At 32.4% G+C, this 11,404-nt stretch overlaps 1 protein-coding gene across 3 annotated transcripts in view; it reads right to left on the bottom strand.

The window, feature by feature from the left end:
• The window catches only part of LOC136031516 (uncharacterized), a 335,648-nt gene that overhangs the window by 156,782 nt on the left and 167,462 nt on the right, over nt 1-11,404 (bottom strand). The window lies entirely within an intron of this gene.

Genomic DNA, 11,404 nt, shown 5'->3' with positions numbered 1-11,404 from the left:
AAAAAAAACAAAGGTTCGGCGATATGTATTTACGTCTGAAAAATAAAGAATAAAATGAAAACTGAAAAAAGAACGCAAAACCGCGCAGTTAGGTGAAAATCCACCTGGACAGCGAGAGTCAAAACGTATCAAAACTGAAAAATGATAGCGATGATGATTTGATTTGGGATTTTGACTTGGATAAGGTCATCAGTGCCTACCAGATTTTAGTAAAAAAAACAAAGGTTCGGCGATATGTATTTACGTCTGAATAATAAAGAATAAAAAGAAAACTGAAAAAAGAAAAATGGTAAAAAAAAAACTAAAAAGAAAAAACTAAAAAAAAACAACTTAAAAATAAAAAAACAACTAAAAAATAAAAAAAATTAAAAAAAGAAAAAACCTAAAAAGAAAAAATGTAAAAAAATACAAAAAATAAAAAAGGTAAAAAACTAAAAAGAAAATAAAACTAAAAAAAGCTAAAAAGAAAAAAAAACTAAAAAAGCTAAAAAACTAAAAAAAAAGAAAAAACTAAAAAAATTTGGGAATTGCACAAGTATTTCGATATATTTTGACAATAGATTAAAGTAATTCGAAAACCTTAAAACAGATACCCAAAATTTTGAGGTTTATTATAAAATTGTTGGAGCTTTAGCATGCTTGGCACGTAAAGATTTTTCCAAGTGTCAATGTTAGAACCGGGACACTGGGACACAAATGACGACCGGGACACAGGGAATATAAATGACGACCGGGACACTCAAAGAGAAATTACAGACCGGGACACAAATGACGACCGGGACAGAGGGAATATAAATGACGACCGGGAAACTCAAAGAGAGATTACAGACTGGGATACCGGGACACAAATGACGACCAGGACACAGGGACACAACTACAACGGGGACGCCGGGGGCACAGGGGGATATATAAATGACGACAGGGAAACAGGGAATGTTCGATTAGCAATCACCATCAACAAAGCTCAAGGGCAATCGTTAGAAAAATGCAGTATAGATCTGAATACGGATTGTTTTCCCATGGACAATTATTATGTTGCATGTTCAAGAGTTTGTCTGTGGGTCTGTGTGTCGAGTGACGTCATGTTTGTCGACTGACGAAATTACAGACCGGGACATCGGGACACAAATGACGACCGGGACACCGGGACATAGGGAATATAAATGACGACCGGGACACAAATGACGACCGGGACACAGGGAATATAAATGACGACCAGGACACTCAAAGAGAAATTACAGACCGAGACATCGGAACACAAATGACGACCGGGACAACAATGACGACTGGGACACCGGGACACAGGGAATAAAAATGACGACCGCGACACTCGAAGAGAAATTACAGACTGGGACACCGGGACACAAATGACGACCGGGACACAGGGAAACAACTACAACAGGGACGCAGGGGGGCACGGGGGGATATATAAATGACGACGGGGACACAGGGAATGTTCGATTAGCAATCACCATTAACAAAGCTCAAGGGCAATCATTAGAATAATGAGGTATAGATGTGAATACAGATTGTTTTTCCCATGGACAATTATATGTTGCCTGTTCAAGAGTCGGTAAACCTGACAATCTATTTATATGCACAGACAATGGAACAGCCAAGAATGCTGTATATTCGCATGTTTTACATAGTTAAAAATATGCATATATCTATATATTTTCACAGGTGCGACACAGGGACACAACTACAATGGCGCGTAACTAATATGGCGCGTAACGACTTACGCTTGCGGGGGGGCTTGGGGGGCGCGAAGCGCCCCCACCAACTAGGTGTTGTAATTTCTCTTTGACAGCTAGTATATATGTAATTTCTCTACCAACAGCTAGTATATATCTATATATATAAAAATAAGTTGTCTGTCTGTGTGTCTGTCTGTCAGGTGACGTCATCTGCTGATAGAGAAAGTCAGAAAAGAAAGCGTGCCGAAGAATCAAAAGAACAGCAAGGAAACAGGCTTGAGGCTAAAGAATGCAAAACCGCGCAGTTAGATGAAGATCCACCTGGACAGCGAGAGTCAAAACATATCAAAACTGAAAATGATAGCGATGATGATTGGGCTTGGGATTTTGACTTGGATAAGGTCATCAATGCCTACCAGATTTTAGTTAAAAAAAACAAAGGTTCGGCGATATGTATTCCATAGTGAAGCTGAAAAATAAAAAGAAAAAGAAAACTGAAAAAAGAAAAAATGTAAAAAACTAAAAAATACTAAAAAGAAAAAACACTCAAAGAGAAATTACAGACCGGGACACAAATGACGACCGGGACAGAGGGAATATAAATAACGACCGGGACACTCAAAGAGAAATTACAGACTGGGATACCGGGACACAAATGACGACCGGGACACAGGGAATATAAATGACGACCAGGACACAGGTATTTAAGAATATCGTTCAAAGACAAATTTTTAATTGTAAGAAGACCGTTGAAAGAGAAATTTCTAATTGTAAAATGACTGAAGAACCTACAATGGCAACACCCGAGGAAGCTGCTCAAAACGAATGTATTCAAGCCGAAGTAGCTGAGTTGGTAAAGCGTTATGTTTCAGGTTCTAGGTCCGAGAGGCTCCAGGTTTGAACCTTGGCTTTAGCATTAATACAAAAGAAGAAAAACCAGATTTTAGTTAAAAAAACAAAGGTTCGGCGATATGTATTTCATAGTGAAGCTGAAAATAAAGAAGAAAAAGAAAACTGAAAAAAGAAAAAATGTAAAAAACTAAAAAATACTAAAAAGAAAAAACACTCAAAGAGAAATTACAGACCGGGACACAAATGACGACCGGGACAGAGGGAATATAAATAACGACCGGGACACTCAAAGAGAAATTACAGACTGGGATACCGGGACACAAATGACGACCGGGACACAGGGAATATAAATGACGACCAGGACACAGGTATTTAAGAATATCGTTCAAAGACAAATTTTTAATTGTAAGAAGACCGATGAAAGAGAAATTTCTAATTGTAAAATGACTGAAGAACCTACAATGGCAACACCCGAGGAAGCTGCTCAAAACGAATGTATTCAAGCCGAAGTAGCTGAGTTGGTAAAGCGTTATGTTTCAGGTTCTAGGTCCGAGAGGCTCCAGGTTTGAACCTTGGCTTTAGCATTAATACAAAAGAAGAAAAACCAGATTTTAGTTAAAAAAAAACAAAGGTTCGGCGATATGTATTTCATAGTGAAGCTGAAAATAAAGAAGAAAAAGAAAACTGAAAAAAGAAAAAATGTAAAAAACTAAAAAATACTAAAAAGAAAACACACTCAAAGAGCAATTACAGACCGGGACACAAATGACGACCGGGACAGAGGGAATATAAATAACGACCGGGACACTCAAAGAGAAATTACAGACTGGGATACCGGGACACAGGGAATATAAATGACGACCAGGACACAGGTATTTAAGAATATCGTTCAAAGACAAATTTTTAATTGTAAGAAGACCGTTGAAAGAGAAATTTCTAATTGTAAAATGACTGAAGAACCTACAATGGCAACACCCGAGGAAGCTGCTCAAAACGAATGTATTCAAGCCGAAGTAGCTGAGTTGGTAAAGCGTTATGTTTCAGGTTCTAGGTCCGAGAGGCTCCAGGTTTGAACCTTGGCTTTAGCATTAATACAAATGAAGAAAAAAACTAAAAAAGGTAAAAACTACAAAAAACTAAAAAGAAAATATATATATATATTTATATATATATCTATATATATATAAATAAGTTGTCTTATTTATATACTTCGGCTTATTATATGACGCCGGGGGGCTCAGGGGGATATATAAATGACGATGGCGACACAGGGAATCGTCGATTAGCAATCACCATCAACAAAGCTCAAGGGCAATCATTAGAATCATGAGGTATAGATCTGAATACGGATTGTTTTCCCGTGGACCATTATTTGTTGCATGTTCAAGAGTCGTTAAACCTGACATTCTATTTATATGCACAGACAATGGGACAGCAAAGAATGTTGTATATTCGCAAGTTTTACGTAGTTAAAAATATATATATACTAGCTGTTGGGGTGGCGCTTCGCGCCACCCCAACACCTAGTTGGTGGGGGCGCTTCGCGCCCCCCCCAAGCCCCCCCGCGCGCGTAAGTCGTTACGCGCCATAATAGTTACGCGCCATTGTAGTTGTGTCCCTATGTCCCACCTGTGAATATAGATATATATATATATATATATATATATATATATATATATATATATATATATATATATATATATATATATATATATATATATATATATATATATATATATATATATGGTTTTAACTACGTAAAACTTGCGAATATACAACATTCTTTGCTGTCCCATTGTCTTTGCATATAAATAGATTGTCAGGTTTACCGACTCTTGAACATGCAACATATAATGGTCCATGGGAAAACAATCTGTATTCAGATCTATACCTCATGATTCTAATGATTGCCCTTGAGCTTTGTTGATGGTGATTGCTAATCGACCATTCCCTGTCCCGGTGTCCCGGTCGTCATTTACATCCCCCTGTTTCCCCCGGTGTCCCCGTTGTAGTTGTGTCCCTGTGTCCCGGTCGTCATTTATATTCCCTGTGTCCCGGTCGTCATTTGTATCCCGGTGTACCGGTCTGTATATACATTCGTTTTTTAGTTTTGTTTTTCTCCTTTATTTTTTTCCCTTTTTTTTCTTTTTTAGTTTATTTAGATTTTTAGATTTTTTAGTTTTTTTATTAGTTTTTAGTTTTTTTTTCTTTTTAGTTTTTTTGTAGTTTTTAACTTCTTTTTAGTTTTGTTAATTTTTTTTTTACTTATGTCCTGGTCGTCATTTATACTCCCTGTGTCCCGGTGCTTTGTTGATTGCTAATCGAACATTCCTTTTGTCCTGGTCGCTTTCTCTTTGAGTGTCGTCATTTATTTTTTTCTTTTTTAGTTCTTTTAGTTTTTACCTTTTTTAGTTTTTTTTAGTTTTTTAGATGAAAATTTTTTTTAGTTTTTTCCTTTTTTTCTTTTTAGTTTTTTATTGGTTTTTACCTTTATGTTAGCTTATTTTTCAGTTTTTTCCTTTTTTTTTAGTTTTTTTTTTATTTTTTATTTTTTTTAGTTTTTTACCTTTTTTTAGTTTTTTTAGTTTTTTTAGTTTTTTAGCTTTTTTACTTTTTTTTATTAGTTTTTAGTTTTTTTGTAGTTTTTGCCTTTTTTTAGTTTTTTCAGTTTTTTTTTTAGTTTTTTATTGGTTTTTACCTTTATTTTAGCTTATTTTTCAGTTTTTTTCCTTTTTTTTAGTTTTTTTTAGTTTTTAGTTTTTTTAGTTTTTTACCTTTTTTTATTTTTTTTAGTTTTTTTAGTTTTTTAGCTTTTTTATTTTTTTTATTAGTTTTTAGTTTTTTTTTGTAGTTTTTGCCTTTTTTTAGTTTTTTTAGTTTTTTAGCTTTTTTATTAGTTTTTAGTTTTTTTTGTAGTTTTTGCCTTTTTTTAGTTTTTTTAGTTTTTTAGCTTTTTTATTTTTTTTATTAGTTTTTAGTTTTTTTTGTAGTTTTTGCCTTTTTTTAGTTTTTTCATTTTTGACGTCACCAGATCCAGTTTTTTCAGGTGACGTCACCTGATCCACGATCCACAGATCCACAGACAACTTATTTTTATATATATAGATAGTTTTTTTTTTTACTTATGTCCTGGTCGTCATTTATACTCCCTGTGTCCCGGTGCTTTGTTGATTGCTAATCGAACATTCCTTTTGTCCTGGTCGCTTTCTCTTTGAGTTTCGTCATTTATTTTTTTCTTTTTTAGTTCTTTTAGTTTTTACCTTTTTTAGTTTTTTTTAGTTTTTTAGATGAAAATTTTTTTTTAGTTTTTTCCTTTTTTTCTTTTTAGTTTTTTTATTGGTTTTTACCTTTATTTTAGCTTATTTTTCAGTTTTTTTCCTTTTTTTTAGTTTTTTTTATTTTTTATTTTTTTAGTTTTTTACCTTTTTTAGTTTTTTTAGTTTTTTTTAGTTTTTTAGCTTTTTTACTTTTTTTATTAGTTTTTAGTTTTTTTTTGTAGTTTTTTTGCCTTTTTTTTAGTTTTTTCAGTTTTTTTTTTAGTTTTTTATTGGTTTTTACCTTTATTTTAGCTTATTTTTCAGTTTTTTTTCCTTTTTTTTAGTTTTTTTTAGTTTTTAGTTTTTTTAGTTTTTTACCTTTTTTTTAGTTTTTTTAGTTTTTTTTAGTTTTTTAGCTTTTTTATTTTTTTTATTAGTTTTTAGTTTTTTTTTGTAGTTTTTGCCTTTTTTTAGTTTTTTTAGTTTTTTAGCTTTTTTATTAGTTTTTAGTTTTTTTTGTAGTTTTTGCCTTTTTTTAGTTTTTTTAGTTTTTTAGCTTTTTTATTTTTTTTATTAGTTTTTAGTTTTTTTTTGTAGTTTTTGCCTTTTTTTAGTTTTTTCAGTTTTGACGTCACCTGATCCAGTTTTTTCAGGTGACGTCACCTGATCCATCCACAGACAGACAGACAGACAACTTATTTTTATATATATAGATATACATATATATATATACATATATATATATATATATATAATATATATATATATATATATATATATATATATATATATATATATATATATATATATATATATATATATACTAGCTGTTGGGGTGGCGCTTCGCGCCACCCCAACACCTAGTTGGTGGGGGCGCTTCGCGCCCCCCCCCAAGCCCCCCCGCGCGCGTAAGTCGTTACGCGCCATAATAGTTACGCGCCATTGTAGTTGTGTCCCTATGTCCCACCTGTGAATATAGATAGATATATATATATGGTTTTAACTACGTAAAACTTGCGAATATACAACATTCTTTGCTGTCCCATAGTCTTTGCATATAAATAGATTGTCAGGTTTACCGACTCTTGAACATGCAACATATAATGGTCCATGGGAAAACAATCTGTATTCAGATCTATACCTCATGATTCTAATGATTGCCCCTTGAGCTTTGTTGATGGTGATTGCTAATCGACCATTCCCTGTCCCGGTGTCCCGGTCGTCATTTACATCCCCTGTTTCCCCCGGTGTCCCCGTTGTAGTTGTGTCCCTGTGTCCCGGTCGTCATTTATATTCCCTGTGTCCCGGTCGTCATTTGTATCCCGGTGTCCCCGGTCTGTATATACATTCGTTTTTTAGTTTTGTTTTTCTCCTTTATTTTTTTCCTTTTTTTTCTTTTTTAGCTTATTTAGATTTTTAGATTTTTTAGTTTTTTTATTAGTTTTTAGTTTTTTTTTCTTTTTAGTTTTTTTTGTCCCGGTCGTCATTTATATCCATCCCCCTGTTTCCCCCCGGTGTCCCCGTTGTAGTTGTGTCCCTGTGTCCCGGTCGTCATTTATATTCCCTGTGTCCCGGTCGTCATTTGTATCCCGGTGTACCGGTCTGTATATACATTCGTTTTTTAGTTTTGTTTTTCTCCTTTATTTTTTTCCTTTTTTTTCTTTTTTAGTTTATTTAGATTTTTAGATTTTTTAGTTTTTTTATTAGTTTTTTAGTTTTTTTTTCTTTTTAGTTTTTTTGTAGTTTTTACCTTCTTTTTAGTTTTGTTAATTTTTTTTTTTTACTTATGTCCTGGTCGTCATTTATACTCCCTGTGTCCCGGTGCTTTGTTGATTGCTAATCGAACATTCCTTTTGTCCTGGTATATATATAGATAGTTTTTTTTTTTTTACTTATGTCCTGGTCGTCATTTATACTCCCTGTGTCCCGGTGCTTTGTTGATTGCTAATCGAACATTCCTTTTGTCCTGGTCGCTTTCTCTTTGAGTGTCGTCATTTATTAGTTTTTTCCTTTTTTTTCTTTTTAGTTTTTTATTGGTTTTTACCTTTATTTTAGCTTATTTTTCAGTTTTTTCCTTTTTTTTTAGTTTTTTTTTTTATTTTTTATTTTTTTTAGTTTTTTACCTTTTTTTTAGTTTTTTTAGTTTTTTAGTTTTTTAGCTTTTTTACTTTTTTTATTAGTTTTTAGTTTTTTTTTGTAGTTTTTTGCCTTTTTTTAGTTTTTTCAGTTTTTTTTTTAGTTTTTTATTGGTTTTTACCTTTATAGTTTTTTTAGTTTTTTAGCTTTTTTATTTTTTTTATTAGTTTTTAGTTTTTTTGTAGTTTTTGCCTTTTTTAGTTTTTTCAGTTTTGACGTCACCTGATCCAGTTTTTTTCAGGTGACGTCACCTGACCCATCCATCCATCCATCCACAGACAACTTATTTTTATATATATAGAAGATATATACTAGCTGTTGGGGTGGCGCTTCGCGCCACCCCAACACCTAGTTGGTGGGGGCGCTTCGCGCCCCCCCCAAGCCTCCCCGCGCGCGTAAGTCGTTACGCGCCATAATAGTTACGCGCCATTGTAGTTGTGTCCCTATGTCCCACCTGTGAATATAGATAGATGGATATATATATATATATATATATATATATATATATATATATATATATATATATATATATATATATATATATATATATATATATATATATATATATATATATATATAGATAAGTTGTCTGTCTGTGGATGGATGGATGGATGTGTCAGGTGACGTCACCTGAAAAAACTGGATTAGGTGACGTCAAAACTGAAAAAACTAAAAAAAAGGCAAAAACTACAAAAAAAACTAAAAACTAATAAAAAAAATAAAAAAGCTAAAAAACTAAAAAAACTATAAAGGTAAAAACCAATAAAAAAACAAAAAAAAAAACTGAAAAAACTAAAAAAAGTCAAAAAACTACAAAAAAAAAACTAAAAACTAATAAAAAAAGTAAAAAAGCTAAAAAACTAAAAAAAACTAAAAAAACTAAAAAAAGGTAAAAAACTAAAAAAAATAAAAAATAAAAAAAAACTAAAAAAAAGGAAAAAAACTGAAAAATAAGCTAAAATAAAGGTAAAAACCAATAAAAAACTAAAAAAAAAAAGGAAAAAAACTAATAAATGACGACACTCAAAGAGAAAGCGACCAGGACAAAAGGAATGTTCGATTAGCAATCAACAAAGCACCGGGACACAGGGAGTATAAATGACGACCAGGACATAAGTAAAAAAAAAAAAAACTATCTATATATATAAAAAATAAGTTGTCTGTGGATCTGTGGATCGTGGATCAGGTGACGTCACCTGAAAAAACTGGATCAGGTGACGTCAAAACTGAAAAAACTAAAAAAAGGCAAAAACTACAAAAAAAAACTAAAAACTAATAAAAAAAATAAAAAAGCTAAAAAACTAAATAAACTAAAAAAAGGCAAAAACTACAAAAAAAAACTAAAAAACTAATAAAAAAGCTAAAAAAACTAAAAAAAACTAAAAAAAAGGCAAAAACTACAAAAAAAACTAAAAACTAATAAAAAAAAATAAAAAAGCTAAAAAACTAAAAAAAACTAAAAAAAGGTAAAAAACTAAAAAAACTAAAAACTAAAAAAAAACTAAAAAAGGTAAAAACTAAAAGAACTAAAAAAGAAAAAAATAAATGACGACACTCAAAGAGAAAGCGACCAGGACAAAAGGAATGTTTCGATTAGCAATCAACAAAGCACCGGGACACAGGGAGTATAAATGACGACCAGGACACAAGTAAAAAAAAAAATTAACAAAACTAAAAAGAAGGTAAAAAACTACAAAAAAACTAAAAAGAAAAAAAAAACTAAAAACTAATAAAAAAAACTAAAAAATCTAAAAATCTAAATAAACTAAAAAAGAAAAAAAAAGGAAAAAAATAAAGGAGAAAAACAAAACTAAAAAACGAATGTATATACAGACCGGTACACCGGGATACAAATGACGACCGGGACACAGGGAATATAAATGACGACCGGGACACAGGGACACAACTACAACGGGGACACCGGGGGAAACAGGGGGATGTAAATGACGACCGGGACACCGGGACAGGGAATGGTCGATTAGCAATCACCATCAACAAAGCTCAAGGGCAATCATTAGAATCATGAGGTATAGATCTGAATACAGATTGTTTTCCCCATGGACCATTATATGTAGCATGTTCAAGAGTCGGTAAACCTGACAATCTATTTATATGCAAAGACAATGGGACAGCAAAGAATGTTGTATATTCGCAAGTTTTACGTAGTTAAAACCATATATATATATCTATCTATATTCACAGGTGGGACATAGGGACACAACTACAATGGCGCGTAACTATTATGGCGCGTAACGACTTACGCGCGCGGGGGGGCTTGGGGGGGGCGCGAAAGCGCCCCCACCAACTAGGTGTTGGGGTGGCGCGAAGCGCCACCCCAACAGCTAGTATATATATATATATATATATATATATGGTTTTAACTACGTAAAACTTGCGAATATACAACATTCTTTGCTGTCCCATTGTCTTTGCATATAAATAGATTGTCAGGTTTACCGACTCTTGAACATGCAACATATAATGGTCCATGGGAAAACAATCTGTATTCAGATCTATACCTCATGATTCTAATGATTGCCCTTGAGCTTTGTTGATGGTGATTGCTAATCGACCATTCCCTGTCCCGGTGTCCCGGTCGTCATTTATATCCCCCTGTTTCCCCCGGTGTCCCCGTTGTAGTTGTGTCCCTGTGTCCCGGTCGTCATTTATATTCCCTGTGTCCCGGTCGTCATTTGTATCCCGGTGTCCCGGTCTGTATATACATTCGTTTTTTAGTTTTGTTTTTCTCCTTTATTTTTTTCCTTTTTTTTTCTTTTTTAGCTTATTTAGATTTTTAGATTTTTTAGTTTTTTTATTAGTTTTTAGTTTTTTTTTCCTTTTAGTTTTTTTGTCCCGGTCGTCATTTATATCCCCCTGTTTCCCCCGGTGTCCCCGTTGTAGTTGTGTCCCTGTGTCCCGGTCGTCATTTATATTCCCTGTGTCCCGGTCGTCATTTGTATCCCGGTGTACCGGTCTGTATATACATTCATTTTTTAGTTTTGTTTTTCTCCTTTATTTTTTTCCTTTTTTTTTCTTTTTTAGTTTATTTAGATTTTTAGATTTTTTAGTTTTTTTATTAGTTTTTAGTTTTTTTTTCTTTTTAGTTTTTTTGTAGTTTTTACCTTCTTTTTAGTTTTGTTAGTTTTTTTTTTTACTTATGTCCTGGTCGTCATTTATACTCCCTGTGTCCCGGTGCTTTGTTGATTGCTAATCGAACATTCCTTTTGTCCTGGTCGCCTTTCCTCTTTGAGTGTCGTCATTTATTTTTTTCTTTTTTAGTTCTTTTAGTTTTTACCTTTTTTAGTTTTTTTTAGTTTTTTAGATGAAAATTCTTTTTAGTTTTTTCCTTTTTTTCTTTTAGTTTTTTATTGGTTTTTACCTTTATTTTAGCTTATTTTTCAGTTTTTTCCTTTTTTTTAGTTTTTTTTATTTTTTATTTTTTTTAGTTTTTTACCTTTTTTT

This window comes from Artemia franciscana, chromosome 9 (assembly GCF_032884065.1).
Source record: "Artemia franciscana chromosome 9, ASM3288406v1, whole genome shotgun sequence".
Classification (NCBI taxonomy): domain Eukaryota; kingdom Metazoa; phylum Arthropoda; class Branchiopoda; order Anostraca; family Artemiidae; genus Artemia; species Artemia franciscana.
Note: the sequence above shows the minus strand (reverse complement) of the source record. Positions and strands in the feature narration are given on the sequence as shown.